General features: G+C 44.0%; 1 long non-coding RNA gene across 1 annotated transcript in view; it reads right to left on the reverse strand.

Moving 5' to 3' along the window:
* Nucleotides 1–16,517: 16,517 nt before the first annotated feature.
* Nucleotides 16,518–18,591, reverse strand: part of LOC138511000 (uncharacterized) — a 252,151-nt gene continuing 250,077 nt past the window's right edge. Inside the window, exon 3 of the long non-coding RNA XR_011280526.1 lies at nt 16,518–17,483. This is a non-coding gene — a long non-coding RNA (uncharacterized lncRNA). The remainder of the gene's footprint in view (nt 17,484–18,591) is intronic.

The following is an 18,591-nucleotide window of genomic DNA, read 5'->3' on the forward strand; positions in this document are numbered from 1 at the left end:
CAAACAATCTTACTAGGCAATATGTCATTCGGATCATGCAAGTGCAACAATAAAAGGGGAAGGAGAGGGGGGAAGTGCAAGGGAGGAGAACGGGGGAGTGCAATCATGGCAGCAGGGCTCTGTAAGTGCAGCCAGGGCAGTGTGGCTCTGGGTAAGTGCAGGAGGTGGGGGAGCTGTAGGGGTAACAGTTACAGCCCCTAAGTGTGAAGTAGGCCAGGAGGCAGTGCAAGGAAGACTGGTCATGGAGTAGCCTTGTACGCAGTGAGACTCTGAGGGGGAGACCAAGAAACACATCGGTGCAGCAGACAGCTAGGTTAGCAAGGGAACGAGAGGGAGATGGCAGAGGAGAAAATGAGGGTCTTGAGCTGCTTCCAGAACTTAAGGTCGTCTGGCTCAAATCTTAGCGGGGCAGGGAGGATGTTCCGTGGGGCGACACCTGCAGAGGAGAGAGATCTACCCCCCATTCTCTGCCTGGAGAAGTGTCTGACCCTCAGAGAATTGGAGGTAGCGGAGAAGGGCTCTAAGAGGAAAGTTTTTTTGAAAAAAGAGTTGGATTTAGTGGGGGTTCTCTGCCCCTGAAAGCCTTGTGGATGATGCAGAGGGTCTTGAACTTGATCCTTGCAGCCACCGGGAGCCAGTGGAGAGGTTTCAGGGCTGGAGAGATATGCTCCCTGAGCTTGAGGCCAAAGAAAATCTAACAGTCCTGTTCTGGATTGGTTTCAGAGGCGAATAGTAGTGGTAGGCAGATTGAGAAAGAGGCAGTTGCAGTAGTCCAGCCTGGAGAGAATCAGGGCTCTGGAGATAGTGAGCTTCTGGGGGAAAGTGAGAACATTTAGAATACCTCTGAGAAGGTGCATCTGGTAGTGGGCCTTTTTGGCAAGGTCCTAGATGTGATTAGAGGAGAGAGTGGAGTCGAATATGACACCAAGGTTTTTTACCTCACAACAAGGTGAGGGTAATGGGCCCAAGGAGGGCGGCCAGCGTGAGAGAAGGAAAGCAAGAGCAGGGGTCCCAATGAGAAGGATCTCTGCCTTACGGGCATTAGGACAAATACCATGTCTCAACCCACAGGATCTCCTCATCATCCTGGACCCTGTCTCCTCCCAGGTGATCCTACTGCCATACACCACCCCCAAAGTCAGGATCAGAAGTGTCTCCCTTTCCCTGGTCACCTGGGAGGAGACTTTAGGCAGGGTTTCATTGAGGGATCAGTAGGATTCTTTACAATATCTTGCAACTGTAGTGAAATGGTCTGCAATGTATTGAATATCTATATTTGCATTTCACAAGAGGGCAATGATTGTGTTGTAATCATTGATGTACTTGGATGCATCATCTCTTTTAATGTTGTATGTATTTTAGGGGATTTCCCTTTTAAACTGTGCCTAACAGAAGACATCAAGCTATTAACTTGTCCATTGGTGAAAACTGGTCTACAGAAGCCAAAGCGACATTTGGTGTAGTATGTTTTTATATCGACGTTGGCAGTAATTGCCAAACTTATGTCTCTGGAAGTGGAAGATTTGTGTATGCAGGTCACTATGTGTGGTTTCTGAAGGCATGTCAAAGGTAATGTATTTTTCAATAAATTGTAAAACAGTGGCATCACTGTCATGGCCAAATTTGGGAGCATCTTCTATCCACAAAAGCATGTGGATGTGTGTTGCTCCTCTGGATTAATGAATATTTTTCTCCAAAAGAAGTGTTCTACTTCTCTGAGGGGAGGGGTAGTTGTATTGCAGATGAAGTGCAGTATGGCATTAAGCAATGGTGAAAGTATCTTGAAAAAGTTGACAGGATCCAGAGCAGAGGGTTCTCCTGGAGTTTTTATGTCTATTCCCTCTTTTTGTTTTGTCATGCGTAGGTAGTCATGCAAGTCATCCCATGCATGTTCTGCACAACTTAAAGTAATAAACCATGTGGACGGGCCTATGTTCCTTAGCATACAACGTACATCAGTGTGACATTGAAACAAGTATTCTGTTGTATCGCGCATGCTTGCGAAGCGATTTGTGATACTTTACTGCAAAGCTTCATCTTTGTCTTTTATTTATTTATTTATTTATTTATTTATTTATTTATTTGGTTTCTTCCAGTTTCTTTTTTTTTTTTTTTTTGAAGGAGTTGGGTAGCTGACATGTTTAAGAAGTGAGAGTTTATTTTTAATGTGTGTGCGCAACATTATGTCTGAATCTTGCTTCTTCTTCTTCTGAATACATTTGTAAATAATAATATTCTGATGCTCTAATTTGTGTGGCTCTCATATCTTCCTCCTTTTCCTGCGGGAACGAGAAGATGGAAAAGAACGTGCATTTACACTTTTCTCCAATATGCTCATTTGAGATCCTTTGACTTGACAGATTTTACATGTTTCTAATGCATCCTCTATGGTGTCTTATGAATGTAGTGGGTGAAATGTATACTGGTCTAAAATGTTGGCTGCAGTAACAGGATCCACATGTGGAACTTGGCAGTTTGTGGCAAATCTTCAATTATTTTCGGTGGTTTCTTTTACATTTTCTGTTATGTTTATATCCCTGTAGTATTCAATGTTTTGTTTAAGATATTCTAGGGCTTGTCTAACGTTGAAGTCAACTGGTTGCTACCAATTTGTTTTGTCTTTTGTTAGTCCATTAACTAGTGCAATCAAAGATTGTTCTATTTGCTGTCCTGCTCCTAGAGTTTCTACATGTTCTTTAAGATCTAGTGGCAAATATACTACTTTGTCACAAATGCCTTTCAGTAACTCAGATGGAGGCAATTTGGCAGGTTTCGGTTGAAAGTGTATCATAGCTTGAAGTTGGTGTACTGTTTGAATTATAATGCTCTCATACAAGGTAAGTTGTTGGAGAGCTTTTGTAAGTGGGAAGATTTCTTAGTTATTAGTGATAGCCTGTGATGGTATTTGGTTATTGTCGAGCTTTATATTGCAGTATGTGGAAACTATTGAGGGGTCAGAAATCTAGTATTTATTTTCTGTTAGATATAAAGCGAATTGGAACAATTGGGATTCCATATTGTCTTATATTTTGTAGATGTGCTTTCATCAGATGTGCTTTGAAACTTTGTTATTCCCTTCTTGTATGTGTTTGTAAGGAGGTTGCTGTTGGTGAGGTGTTCACTAATGTTGTCTAAAGTAACTGAATTTGCTAAGTCAAGTTAAGTTTCAGAATATTTAGTTTGGATGTGTTCCATTTTTTAAAGGAGTTCTTTGGCTGTTCCATTCAGAAATAGGAGAGGTTGTGTAGGTGTGGTGGGTTTGGGAAAATATGACATTGAAATCAGGAGGTGTTGTGTGGAATAAGTATGTGTGTGTGATGGGGAATGGGTGTTAACGTGTTTATAGTACTATGTGTTGCACAGTAGTGGTAAGTAAGGTAGTGGTGGTGTTATTGAATAAGTAGCACCATTATGTTGTGATGAGAACAACAATGGTTGCTGTAATGGTGTGATTTCCTGTACAGGTATGAGAGTTGTGTGGCTGTAATTATAAAGTGGTGAGGTAGAGTGTGTATGTATGGTAATGTGTTTTAGTAGTTTGGAATGCAATGAGTGTGAACATTTTGGGGTTCGATTAGGAGTTCATGAGGATAGGGGTATGCAAGAATAAAGAAATGAAATTGTGTTTATAGAAGGTTTATGAAAGAAGGGATTGGTGGTCTATTGAATAAGGAGCAATGTTGAGATGGGATTAGAAATAGTATGACTGCTTCAATGGAATGAGTAGAAGTGTAATATAATACTGCTGAGTAGAAAAGAAGGGATTAGGCTAATACATAGTGAAATTACGTTGTTTCTGTTAGTGAGACATACATGCTATATTAATATACTTTATAGCACATGAAGCATTTTCTTTGTTCGGTAGCTCTTTTTGTCAATCCTTTTCTGTAATTGTAAAAGAAAGCTACTTGGAAAATATGGCAATGTTTCTGTAGTTTCAGTACAATAGCTTGGTATTTATTGTGCTAGGAGCATTTATTGGATAACAGAGTAAATAAAGTTGTGTTATGTGAGGGGTACTGAACTACGTTGTCACTATATAGTATCTAACAGCACTGACTGCAAAGCACTAGTCCTTTATATGTAAGGAAACATGTTTTCATTAGGATTGGCTCTTTTAAGTAGCAATCTATTGAAAGGCAAATAATGCATATGTGCATTAGGAGTTCTATTATGTCCCAGTGTTTTTGAAAAAAGGAATATGCACATGGAAAATATTCCAGCAATTGTTTTAAGTGCCAGTTGTAATGGTAATGAGGTGTAATATGGTGGTACTATATGGAATGTGGTAGCACTAATTTTAAAACCTTGTACCTTTATTAATAGGGAAAGTTGATGGGTTTCAGTAATGCTTATTTTTACCTTTATTTTAGTAAACCACATACAGCATATAGGTGTATGAGCAGCACAAATGATTTTATATTTTTGTGAAGGAAGGGAAATGTATTTGCTAAACACTTGTAGTATGTAGTGTGATGCTGGAAATGCATCGGAGAGACAGGGCCTCCGTATCCTTGTCCTTTACTGCCTTTTATCGTGTGTTCGGACGTATTTTCCGCACAGGGGTTCATGTGGGACTCCTGGAGGTGCAGCTCTCTCCTTTGGTTTTGGTGAACAGACCCGTGGGATACCCTTATGGCACCCATGGGTGGGGGTAGAACCCTGTGCCCCTAGTGTATGTTTTTGGCTACCTGTGTGTGGCCCACAGAGCATGGTACGGGCTAGTGGAAGCTCTGTGATGAATTGACTGGTGCCCTGAGCGTCCTCCATTTTAGGATGGCCAGGCCCTGTCATTGGAATCGGTAGATTCCTGATGGAAACAAGATGGACACCCGTCTCCTCTTGCCTTCCATCGCCTGTTACGTTGATCTTCCAGAAGTCCCGGGAAGCCCTGACTCTGTACCTTCCCCCTGACTGGCTGTTGGGTGGAAGTTCCATATATGGTAGTGTGGGGAAGTGCTGACCAGACTGGCTGGAGCCTTCCCAACGACCGTATGTTGTGGGTACGGAGTGTGTGATGAATACGCATTCTGTGTTGTGGGTGTCTAGTATCTGGTGTTTGTCACAATGACCGAGACAGCCCCGCCCGAAACTGGTATGAATGCAGTGTGGAGTGTTGAATGGCTGGTTACTTGTCTCAATATACATAACTTGTTGTGAGTGTCTGGAGAGAAGTGAATGGCCTGAAGGCACTATGCACCTGATTGGCTGCCTACCTGCATGAATGCCCTTCTGACCGATTCATTGCCTGAGTGTGACCTAGCAAAATGAATGAGAGATCACCTAGTTTATCTGGGGGCCTCTCAATGCTAGAATTCGTGTTCAGAACCTGAAGAGTAACTGGAGTGAAACTGAAGCTTGTCCTTCAAGCCCTGCTGGAAGAGAAGAATTGCTGTTGCCCTTCTTCATCAATCAGAAAGCTGCTGTGTCTCCAAGGACTGACCCAGAGAGGACCTGGTAAGGCGCCCTCTTCCCGAGCTATGAGGGACCATCGTGCACCAGCTGATCTTTGCCATATCTCCCTGGTAGACAGACCTACGACAGGCTGCCGACCCGAGATGGGGACTGCCGCGGAATCCCAAGGAGAAGCGCCCGGATTGTTGTCCGCCACTGTCGATGACCACCGTCGCCAACCAGAGGCGCCATGCTCCTGTTGCCTAAGAACTTCATTTGATCCAAGGACACTCTTGTCTGCATCACCGCTGCTTTATCACGCTGGAGAAGGCCTGCCCGTCGACGCGCCGAGGAGTATCCACCGGTGGGTTTCCCGCCACCCGAAGACCACAGAGACGCTGATGACTCAACGCCTTTGCTGGGCCACAGTTTTTCAAACTCTTTGCAGTCCAGAACTATCGACATCAAGGTGCCCCGCATGCCTCTTCCTTGCAGGACATTTATGCTTCCCCGTCAACGAGCACCGCTAGGAACGAAGCTGCCACTTCACCATCGTAGCTCACCCTGTTCTCCGTCAGACGTTCGACAACCTGTGACTCCTGCCTTAAAGGGAGGGCACTCAAGAAGGGCTGTCGATTGAAAATCATGTGGAAAGAGTGCAGGGTAACCTACAAGTTCTCCACCTCTTACCAACCCCAGACCAATGGTCTGGTTGAGAGATTTAATAAAACTCTCAAGGGCATGCTAGGCGCTTTGGAAGAGCCCCTAAGGAGGAAATGGGATCTCCTCCTGCCATGCCTGCTGTTTTCTTACAGAGAGGTACCTCAAGAGGGTGTTGGTTTCAGCCCCTTTGGGTTACTTTTTAGGCATCCCGTGAGTGGGCCCCTTGCCTTAATCAGAGAAGGTTTGGGTGCCAGCCCTCCAGGTCCTGCCAAGCAAGTGGGGGGACTATGTGTTGGCCTCAGATGGAGGATGACATAGATGATGGGTCAGGCAACAGCAAATCTCAAGGCCAGCCAGGAACTGATTAAGTACCGGCATCACCTTAAAGCCTCGCAAGTGGATTGGACTCTGGGACAGGAAATCCTTGTGATGGAGCCTACCAAGCCTCGAGCTTTGGCAGACAAGTGGACTGGATCCCTCAGGATTATCTCCAAGATGGGTGAAGTCAATTATCTGGTTGACATGGGAGTCCCCTGGGTAGCCCCTCAGGTGTTCCATGTTAACAGGCTCAAGCCTTTCCACAGGCTAGCAGAAGTCTCATGTCTCTTGCTAGCTTCAGAGCAAGAAGAGGATGAGAGTGAGCCCCTTCCTGATTTGCTGCATAGCAACCCTCAGGATGGTCCAGTGGAGGGAGTACATCTCTCTCCCGATCTGACCACAGAGCAGCAGAAGGCCTGCAGGGCTTTGCTCCAGCAGTATGCCTCTCTGTTTTCATTGACGCCAAGCCTTACACCGTAGTGTAGGCACGAGATTGACACTGGTGATAATGTGCCTGTCAAAAGCAGGTGCTACCGTATGTCAGATACAATTAAGAACCACATCCAGGCTGAGGTCACCAAGATGTTGGATCTGGGTGTTATTGAACCCTCAACCAGTCCCTGGTCCAGTCCCAGGGGCCTTGTCCCCAAGGCAAGTTCCCAGGCAGGTACCAAGGATTGGAGGTTCTGTGTGGACTACCGAGGAGTCGATGCCATCACCAAAGCTGACACGCACCCATTGCCCAGGGCTGATGAGCTCGTGGACACCATAGGTGCTGCCAAATTTGTGAGCACCTTTGACCTTACCTCGGGCTATTGCTAAATAGCTCTGACGGATCATGCCAAGGAAAAGACGGCATTCTCAACACCAGAGGGACTCTACCAGTTTAGGGCCATGCCTTTTGGGTTGAAGAATGCCCCTGCCACCTTCCAGAGATTGGTCAATCATGCGCTCAGTGGGCTGGAAGGCTTTTGCGGGGCTTACTTAGACAACATTGCCATGTTGCAGGCCTTGAAAAGGGATAACCTCACTATCAAGGCCTCCATGTGCCAGATAGCTCAGGGGAAAGTCACATATCTTGGTCATGAGGTAGGAGGGGGTCAAATCCAACCTCTCCCCAGTAAAGTACAGGATGTACATGACTGGGAGACTCCCACTACTCAAACCCAGGAGAGAGCCTTTTTGGGCCTCACTGGGTATTATCACAATATCATGGCAGACTATGGAACCATAGCTGCACCCCTGACAGCTCCGACTTCACCCAATCAGCCTAGGAAGGTTAATTGGACTGGAGACTGTCAGAGGGCCTTTGATGGCTTGAAAGAAAGTCTGTGTAGGGCACCTGTGTTGTGTGCGCCTGATTAGGCACCCTAACCTCAGTCTGGGGGGGCGACTGTGATGCTGGAAATGTATCGGAGGGACAGGGCCTCCGTATACTTGTCCTTTACTGCCTTTTATCATGTGTTCTGATGTGTTTTCCACGCAGGAGTTTATGTGGGACTCCTGGCGGTACAGCTCTCTCCTTTTGTTTTGGTGAACAGACCTGTGGGATACCCTTATGGCACCCATGGGTGGGGGTACAATCCTGTGCCCCTAGTGTATATTTTTGGACACCCGTGTGTGGCCCACAGAGCAGGGTACAGGCTTGTGGCATCTCCGTGCTGAATTGACTGGTGCCCCGAGTGTCCTCTATTTTGGGATGTCTAGGCCCTGTCATTGGAATCAGAAGATTCCTCATGGAAACAAGATGACCTCAGTGGCCTTTTGCCTTCCATCGTCTGTTACCTTGATCTTCCCGAAGTCCCGGGAAGCCCTGACTCTGTCCCTTCTTCCTGACTGGCTGTTGGGTGGAAGTTCCATATATGGTAGTATGGGGAAGTGCTGACCAGACTGGCCGGAGCCTTCCCAACGACCGTATGTTGTGGGTACGCCTGTGGGTGGGACCTGGGTGAATTGAGTGTGTGACGAATACGCATTCTGTGTTGTGGGTGTCTAGTATCTGGTGTTTGACACAATGACTAAGACAGCCCTGCCCGAAACTGGAATGAATGCAGTCTGGAGTACTGAATGGCTGGGTACTTGTCCCAATACCAATAACTTATTGTGTGTGTCTGGAGAGAAGTGAATGGCCTGAATGCACTATGCACCTGATAGGCTGCCTGCGTGCATGAATGCCCTTCTGAGCCGATTGGTTGTCTGAGTGTGACCCAGCAGAATGAATAGGAGATCACCTAGTATATCTGGGGGGCTCTCACTGCTAGAATTCGTGTTCAGAAGCTGAAGAGTAACTGGAGTGAAACTGAAGCTTGACCTTGAAGCCCTGCTGGAAGAGAAGCATTGCTGTTGCCCTTCTTCATCAATCAGAAAGATGCTGTGTCTCCAAGAACTGACCCAGAGAGGGCCTGGTAAGGCGCCCTCTTCCTGAGCTACGAGGGACCATCGTGCACCAGCTCATCTTTTCCAAAGTTCCCTGGTAGACATACTTTTGACAGGCTGCCCACTTGAGATGGAGACTGCCGTTGCCAACCGGAGCCGTCGTGCTTCCGTTGCCTAAGAACTTCATTTGATCCAAGGATGCTCTCGTCTGCATCGCCACAGCTTTATCCCGCTGGAGAAGGCCTGACCGTCGACACGCCGAGGAGTATCCACCGATGGGTTTCCTGCCACCCGAAGACCACAGAGACGCCGACGACTCGACACCCTTGCTGGGCCACAGTTCTTCAAACTCTTTGCGGTCCAGAACTATCGACATCGAGGTGCCCCGCACGCCTCTTTCTAGCAGGTCGTTTACTCTTCCCCGTCAACGAGCACCGCTAGGAACGAAGCTGCCATTTCACCGACGTAGCTCACCCTGTCCTCCGTCGGACATTCGATGACCCGTGACACCTGCCTTAAGGGCCGTTGATTCCCCGATGAGGAACGCTACAATGCCAGGTACTTTGGGGTTGCAGAACTATTGGGAAGTCTCTTGTGAACAATATATGGACTGGGCTTGTGATAAATCTTTATCCTACAGGTTGCCCAGGTGGGGGGGATCTCCACACAGAACTGTGTTTAACGGTAGTGACCAGTATTCTGCCAATTATTCTCACCAACTGCTTTCCTCTTACCTCTGTTGTTGGTTTCCGTTACGAACTGATTTGTGTGCATTTAACCGTACAGTTGACGCACTTTAAAGAGATGTAATTGTGGTACCACGTAGAACTGTATATATTTGACATTATAGATAACCGAGTACAATGTGAGTTATCGTGATATTGCACATAACCTTGAATATTAATTATATAAAGACTGTGTTTTAACTGATATAGTGTGCAGACATTCCTTTGTGGGTGCTTGGGGATTACACTGTACTTAAGAACCAGTCTGCATCACCTCCTGAGTAGCTAGGCCTTGATTGCTCGTCCATTGCTACTTTATTGAGAATCTTGCCAGGGATCCTCTGCCTCTCTTCTACCAAATAGAGAGCGGAAGTACAGACCCCCCCTTCGCTCCTTCACAAAAGGGAGCATACCTTATGGAGGTGCTGATACATATATAAGAATGTGGTGAAGAAAAATTGAAATGCAAGCATAACTGTACCATGTCTCCTTAGATGTAGTTATTGTTGAACCTGCAAATAGAAATCTGGAAATAATTCACAGTAGTTTTTAAATAGAGGAGGCTGTGAAGGACAGGTCACATGCACTCTGAGAGTTGAAATAATGTACCTCTGAAGTGTTGAACTTAGGTGGCGGAGTTACATGTATAGTTTTTGAATGTGATTGGTCAATGGATGTGTGACTGTTTGAAAGTAGGCAATGAGAGATTTTTACACAAATAAAAGTTTATAGGGTAGAAGGGCTGTTCTGTGTGATGACGTCTGTGGATGTCAGCAATAGTCCACAGACCGGTACATCCCATATGGGTCATTTTATGATGCCTGCACGGAAAGAGGATTGTAGAGACTGCGGACATTCACGGCCATCTGCGTACATCAGGGGATTAGCCAATCAGATTTCCTCCTGGTTGTGGATGAGGAGTTGACGTGTACAGGAGCACAGGGTAAGAAGTGTTTCATTTGTTGTGTGAAGTGCTGGAAGCTTAGCTATGAACAAAAACACTGTTTGGATATTAAGAGATTTGTGGATTCATTGGGTGAAGGTATATGCAAAGCTCCTTGATATCTCTGAAAATCTTGGATTTGAATGAGTGGAGGCGTCATGGTATGGAGTTTATGAAATGAACTGGAGTGCATTATTACACTTGTGTGAAAATATGGTGCATTTCCAACATCCAGATATTATATTACATTGTGGAGGCAACATTTTAGGATATGTTACTTGAATATGTTTGCAGAGTGCTATGAAAAATTACTTTAGAAGGCTAATGGAATTGTTTCCAGCTATGAAGATTATTTTTTCAAAGGCAAATGTGGAAACAATCAAACTTGTTTTGTGCACAAATTCAAAAAGCCAGGCGGGATGTTAATAATGCTATATGTGCTTTTTTACAAGATATAGGAATGGCATCTTTTCACAATGAGAATATACATGATGGAGTGAACATTTTTTTTCTAAGAGATAGAGTATATTTAACAGACGTTGAAAATGAGATTCTTCTGTGTAATATCAAAAATGTTTTGAAGCAGTTTTTGTAAGAGACACTAAGAAGTAAATTATGAGTACAGGATTTGTTAGTCGATATAGTACATAACAACGAAAAGAAAGGTTCTTTTAAGAACCAACATTGTAGGAAGAAAAAAAGTGCGTTTAAAACCTTCCCCTTTAATTCTCCTTGAAGTCCGTGGACAGTTTTCCTGTCTGCAGACTATATGATTGCAGAAAAGGGGTAACATGAAGGGTGATTGGAAGACCTCTCATGAACTACAGCATACATCACAAAATATACTTATTACAACATAACCGTTCTATTAAAGTGTTGCTGTTAATCTAGCAATATAATAAATACATATAGACAATGGATGCTGCATGGACTATAGAAGTAGAATATTATATTTCATCTGGTAGTATTGGGCAGTTGAACCATAAGTCTAAGCATATTTGAATATTTACAATGTTAAACTTGGTATTAACAGCTAACAATGGAAGAATTACTACACACATGTGTTATTTATTTATATTTATACAGCGCGCAAGCAGCCCAGGGGCATTGAGGCGCTGTTACTTGCAAGAACTTAGTTGCACAGGTACAGGCATGGTAGCAGTTGTTGATACATTATGAATACTATAGAACATCATACTGTTGTTACAGACATTGTACTTGGTCATTGTGTTACAATTTATGCATTGGGTCATGTGGTGAGTATTCCTACTAAAGTGCGGGGCCTTATGTGAAGAGGATGGTTTTCATAGCTTTGCGGAAGGTGGTGAGGGAGGCCTCACCTCGGATCGTGGGAGGTAGGGCATTCCAGTGAGTGGGTGCGAAATAGAGAAAACTGGATCTGCCCGCTCTGGCTTTTTTTACTAGTGGCACAGAGAGCATGTTGGTATACGGAGATCTCGTTGGCCTGGTAGTGGAGACGGGGTGGATTCTTTTTTAGAGGTAGGCAGGAGCAGTGAGGTGAATGCACTTGTGGGTCAGTGTCAGAGCTTTAAAGACGATCCTTTCCTTTATTGGGAGCCAGTGGGCTCGTTTCCTGGCCTCAGAGATGTGTTCTCTTTTGGCAATGCCTTGGGCTGCCTGGAGAGCATTGTTTTGTATGACTTGTAGTCTCTCTAGGTTCTTATTGGAGGTTCCTAGAAAGAGTACATTGCAATAGTCCTAGAGCCGGTGATGGCTCTGGCTATGTTGGTGCAGTTCTCTTTGGAGAGAAAGGGTCTGACTGCGTTGATAGGTTTAGCATGATATGCAGCTGCGGAGGCTATTGCATTGACTTGTCTGTCCATGGATAGGCTGGAATCCAGGTAGACTCCAAGAGTTTTGACAGAATCTGAGACAGGAATTTGAATGGTGTCGATGGTGAAGTGGCTGAATTGTGAGTCTAGGTTTTTTAGCATGTCGGTTGGGCCTACCAGGAGGTGTTCAGTCTTGTCGGAGTTGAGGCATAGTCCATTGTCTGCCATCCAGGGTTGGATGGTGTTGTAGAGGTTGTTGAGGGTCAGGGAGTCGGTACCATAGTTACCAGTGAGGGTGAGGAGGATCTGTGTATCGTCGGCATAGTTGGTGTAGGAGATGCCCATAGCGTTGAGTATGAGGAAGAGGGGTCTTGTGAAAATGTTGTAGAGGGTGGGGGAGTGGCAAGAGCCTTGGGGCACACCACAGAGTATGATGGTTGGTGAGGCGGAGGCTAGGTCGGAGAATACTTGCATGGTTCTGTCTTGTAAGAAGGAAGTGATCCATGCTGTGGCCTCTGGGGAGAATTAATGGCAGTGGAGGAAAGGTGGTGGCATGGGACGTCATGATCTACGAGGTCGAAGATAAGTCAAGGAGTATGAGAAGTGCTGGTTTACCCATGTCTCTAGCATCATCCATCTGGTTTTTCAGGTCAAGAAGGGTGGTTTCTGTCCCGTGTCTGGGGCGGAAACCAGATTGGCGGAGTCAAAGGAGTTTATTTTCTTCAATGAAGTGCTGAACCTGCAGGTAGGCTGCTTTGTCCAGTATTTTGAGGAGGAATGGGACAGTGGTGATAGGTCTGTTGTTGTTGGGGGAGGTGGGGTCGAGAGTTGTTTTTTTTAAGAGAGGGCAGACCCAAGCTTCCTTGAGGGAGGTGGGAACTTTTCCTGTGGTAAAGGAGGCATTAACGAAGGCTGTCAGGAAGGGAGCTAGCGCTTCAGTGCAGTCTTTGATAATGGGGGCTGGGTATGCATCCCCTTTGCAGTTCGAGGGTTTGATGTTCCTCATTATGTTGATGATGTCTTTTTCCTGAATGGGTTTGAAGGAGAAAGGTTGGGGGAGGGTCCGGGGCAGTTGGTGGGACAGGGATGTGTTTATTTGCTAGGGCTTGTTTGGTGGCTAGTGTTTTGTTTTTTAGGAGGCTCAATTTGGTTTGCATGGCCTTTTGTATGTCATCACACCAGGTTTTGTCTTTAGTGAAATTCTGGGGGGCAGGAGTGGGTGTCTCGAGCTCCCTAAAAATGGCGAACATTTTGTTTGTGCTAGATTGAGCTTCCCAGATTCTGGATTCAAAAGATTTGGCCTTTGCTTGGGTGATTGCCTTTTTGTATTTAATGGATTGAGCTTTAAAGATCATGTTATCTTTGTCAGTGTGGGATGTTTGCCACTGTGTGAGTGCTTCCTTTTTCGCGTTGCGTAGGGTAAGGAGGTCCGGGATTAACCATGAGTTGGAGTGGGTAGAGGTTTTGGATTTGCGGCGTTTCAGAGGGGCAATGGAGTTGATAGCTGCTTTGATGGCAGCATCATAGGCTGTTGCAAGTGTTTCTGGGTCTGCAGAGAATGGTGGTCTGAAGGCAGGGCCTTGGAAGAAGGGCAGTAGCCTTTCCTTTGTGAGCTGGGGGAGCGTCTGGCGAGGCAGGGTGGGAGGGGTTGGAATGGGGTAGAGGGGGAGCTAGTGGTGAGGATGCTAAGGTGATGATGTGGTGGTCAGAACATGGGGTGGGAGTGTTTCCGGTGATGAGTGGGCAGTTATGTCGTGCGATCCAGTCCAGAGTTCTGCCCTGGGTGTGAGTTGGGCTAAAGATGGTATTCTTGTAGCCCAGAGCCTTGAGGGCTGAGTCAAAGAATTTGGCTGCTAGGTCCTTACTGTCCAGGTTGACATCCCCAAGGAGTATGGCTTTAGACTGTTTTTTGAGGTTGTCAGAGAGGAGGTGAATGAGAGAGGCTTGAAAGTCTCCTGTTGGGCCTGGAGGGCGGTAGACAGTGTGCACAGTAATGGTGCAGTGGGGAAGAGAGGGTTATTTTGACTTGGAGGTAGTCGCTGTTGTTGTGCAGGGATTTCTCTACCTTTCTGATAGAGAGGCAATCTCTAGCAATAATTGCTACACCTCTACCTTTAGAGAGGCGATCTTGCCTAGTGATAGAATAGCCAGGGGGTAGGGCGAGGGAGAGCGCAGGGCCGGAGGCCTCATGTAACCAGATTTCCGAGATCATGAGCAAATCGAGGTCATGGGTGGTTAGGAGGTCGTGGATGTCTAGAGCATGAGCATTGATGGACCTGGCTTTAATCATGGCGCATTTCAGATGGGATTCAGAGGCGCCTGGGGGGTTCATGGGGGGGAAGAGGGTGAGGTGGACGGCGTGGATGTGCTGTGGGAGTTACACACCACAGATTTTACATTGCACACCACAGATTTTACAGTGGGGGCTCATGTGAAATTACAAAATATATTTACATGGAGAGCACCAATACATATAACATCAGATGCACAGACATGGAAACTCTAGTAAAGAGGAAACAAACACCATGACCAGAAGATGTCACTTAGATTGGAGGTCTTTATCATGTACACACATTGAATTGACTGTCTGGGCCTGCTTATTGTCCCATGAATGAGTTCAGGCAAAACGTTTAGGAAAGTACCTTTAGAACAGTGGAGAAGGTTACGGTCTACATATACAGCACCTTTAGAGTATTTGTATAATGTTTTCAATGCAGTATGACCAATGGAAGTACTTTAAAATCACAGTCACTGGAGAAAAATAACAGCTCCAGATATGTGATGTCATCAATGTCAGTGCATAGCAGTGGTTCGTTAGCTTACCATAACTGGCAAATTTCTTGGGGTTTTCGATTTTGCTTGTAACCATAACATCCCTTTAACAAAGTATTTTCACTGAATTTGATAGGTTTTTATTAGTGCAATTTAACACTAATGTCCCTTTAACAACGTTTTCACTGAAAAAAATATATAAATACATATATATATATACACACACACACACACACAAAGACTACTATAGATCCTAAGCCTACAGCTCCCTCTAGTGGTGACAATAGGTGAAGCTATGCAAATTGAACCACTGTATATCCTAAGGCAACAGCTCCCTCTAGCACAGCATTCTGTGCATTTGAGCTGCCTCTACTGCACACGACGACATCGGACAAACAAATCTGGCCTTTTATTATATAGTAAGATATACTCAATGAAAAAACCTTATTAAAGGGATGTTATGGTTGTACAGTAACATCGAAAAACCAAAGAAATGTGCACATCATGGTAAGCTATGCACCTGCATCTCACGCCACCACATACACTGCTCACACTAACACCCATGACACCAAAGATTACATCACAAATGGCATCATTGATGACATTACATATCCTAGGAAGTTGTTGTTCATTGATGGTAAGAATTTTAAGCAGAGGACTTGATCTGTGCATACTGCATTGAAAACATAATACACAAACTCTAAAGGTGCTGTATATGTAGACATTGACCTTGTACTATGTCTTAATTACTTGGTTTGGCCTGAGCTCATGATGCACATACATTGAACAATAGGCAGGCCCCAGACATATAATATAATGTTTATATAGTATTTGTTTCCTCCTTACTAGCATTTCCCTGTATTTGCCTCAGATTTGTATGAGTTAATGCTCTACATATACTCTGTATATAAACACCTGTGTCTTGTATTGCTAGCTCTTCATTCCAATTTCAACATTAGTCAAAATTATGAAAGACATTGATTTATGATTGTACTAGCCAAATATACCAGATTAAGAATGTTTCATGCAGTAGCTATTGCCTATGTATTATTAGATTGCTGTATTAACAACAAAACTTCAGTAGAGCATTTCTGTTTCAATAAGTACATTTTGTGAAACATGGAATAGTTCATGAGAGGCCTACTGATCACCCATAATATGTTGCTAGCAACACTCTAAATAGAATCCCTTGTAAGGACTTTCCATCAGGATTGTTACACAGTAGTGATGTTATATTTGATTTTATCAGTGATATCAATGATGATGCCAATTGTGATGTACTCTTTGACATCCTGGGTGTTAGTGTGAGCAGTGTATGGTGGTGGCATAAACCGTGGTTGTACAGCTTACCATACCTTGCACATTTCTTTGGTTTTTTATTTTATCTTGCAACCATAACGTCCCTTTATTTATAGTTTTGTTCCTGGATTTTGTAGGTTTTAATTAGTGCAACTTTACCATCAAAAAAGTTTTTCATAGGTGTTTACCTATGTAACCTAATTTACCAGCAAAGTCATAAGTTCTCTTGACAAATTTTGCAGTTAAAAATCATTCTCCCCTCCCACATATTAGCTATCATGTCCACAAGCAGTATTGCCAGTCCCCCGACACACCTGGGGACAGGTGGCATGCATAGTACCCAGAATCACAGGAAGACCCAATAGTATTTATTTGTTTTAGTAGAAAAAAATATATGTAGAACAATGAATACAACTATGTTTTATATTGCTTATCAGTTTCAAAATGTAAATATTGTTTTAAAAAATATAACTGACTACACACAAGGAGGTGTGAGGGAAAATGATCCTGCAATATAAGCACACGCCCTCAAAATGAGGTTCAAAACCTTTACCTAACAAACAAGCTTATAAGCAGCGTTTTGTTTCAGGATCTGGCACTCAACCCTCTTTAACAAAATAACATGCTCTTTTAGTGAGCATAGCTGGTAGTTTTCTTGAAATTAAACTAACCACCAGTCCGACCAAGGTCATAAGATACAAATTCTAATAATAATACAAATAAACAAAATTTCCACAAACCATAAAATACGTTACTGATCTTAATATCAACCAAAGATTGTACAAAGAACAGACAGTACTAATTTTAAAAAAAACAGGGTAGAAATAACTTGGTATTCTAGCTCACATCAAAAGTGCAGGCTAAATCTGCATAAATTAGTAATTAGAAAAAGAACAAATCATAATTTCAAACAATCAGAACATTAGTCTGCCATACTCTCAATCAAACTGATTCATACACAATCAATCCATCCAACATGTTTCTTTCCTCACAAACACTTTAAACAGTAAGATCAGGGAAATTCATCAGGGAAGCCCTGTCTGTCATCTGTCAACAAAAACAATCAATCATTTCTCAATTGTAAAACTTCAGTTGTAAAGCCAAAGAGATGATGAGGGCCCATTGTTGATCCATATCTAATCTTCAACTTGTATTCAGCATATAAATTGCTAAACTTGAAGAGGGCAGACGTTTCTTGTCCTGAAACAGAAAGAAAACATAGTTGTAAGTGGACCGTATGTCCCCAGAAATGAATTCTAATTCCCAATGATTAATCATAGAAAACTCTTTGGGGTGTTTCAAATCCATCAATGCAAAAAACTGGGAGTAGAGCAGCATCATACAAAAGCAAGGATTTGCAATTGTGGGCACACATAATACAATCTGATCAGTGGTCGAAGTGTACGAAAAGAAGTAGTGGAACTATGTTCCCTACTGGTCTGCACCGCTCCCCACAAACCCCATCACCACGCCTCCTCCCATGCACAATACAAACCCCAAAACACATGTACCTGCTGTTTAACAGAACGTCCTGTGCAGTGCACTGAAAGTGCAGGTTTCCACTTCTTCCTACACTTTTATTTTAAAACGAAACCGTTCCGGAACAGTTTATTTGTAAAATAAAAGTATAGGAACGGTAAAACTTAATTAAAAGAAGTAGAGGAGCACCGCTCCCGCCCACTTCGACCACTGAATCTCATCATTGAGTTACCCAGTCAATTTCTAGGCTTCTTCATAAGGAAGTCCTAGAGGAAAACATCATTAGACATGTAAAAGGACAGATGTTATAAACCTCTTATTCCCAAGACGATTTAGAGAGGGAAGCAATAACCCCATATTGAAAAGTGGCCAATGGCCAATGGAGGGGGAGTTAGCAAACCAGACTACAATTTGTCACTCCACATAATTAAGTCATGGCTATACTTTCAACTGGAAAGAGCGGCTAGTTCAAAAAAACAAACGGGATTATTAAGAGAATGTCTGCTCACCCATAAACAGCCCAATCAAAATTCTCTTTGGGAACAGCCATACAACAGCCTCAAAGGCCGTATCGTGCAGCTATGATGGCCGTGTTCGAGTTCTATGAGGTTCCTGTCCAGTATTTAGCCACTAGGAAACATAGTGAAGTTGTAAAAGTGTCTCTTGCTCCAGCGCACATACAGTTGACTCACTAGCAAACAGTGCGTTAAAAATACGAAACCGGTGAAATAGTCTCTCTTCCAAACGGACATAAGATTAATATGCTGACCAAAAGGTGCTTTGAAACAAACACCAGACAAACCAATCGAATGCTGAGCAAGTTTAAATG

This window comes from Ambystoma mexicanum, chromosome 6p (genome assembly GCF_040938575.1).
Source record: "Ambystoma mexicanum isolate Mex_15411 chromosome 6p, UKY_AmexF1_1, whole genome shotgun sequence".
Taxonomy (NCBI): domain Eukaryota; kingdom Metazoa; phylum Chordata; class Amphibia; order Caudata; family Ambystomatidae; genus Ambystoma; species Ambystoma mexicanum.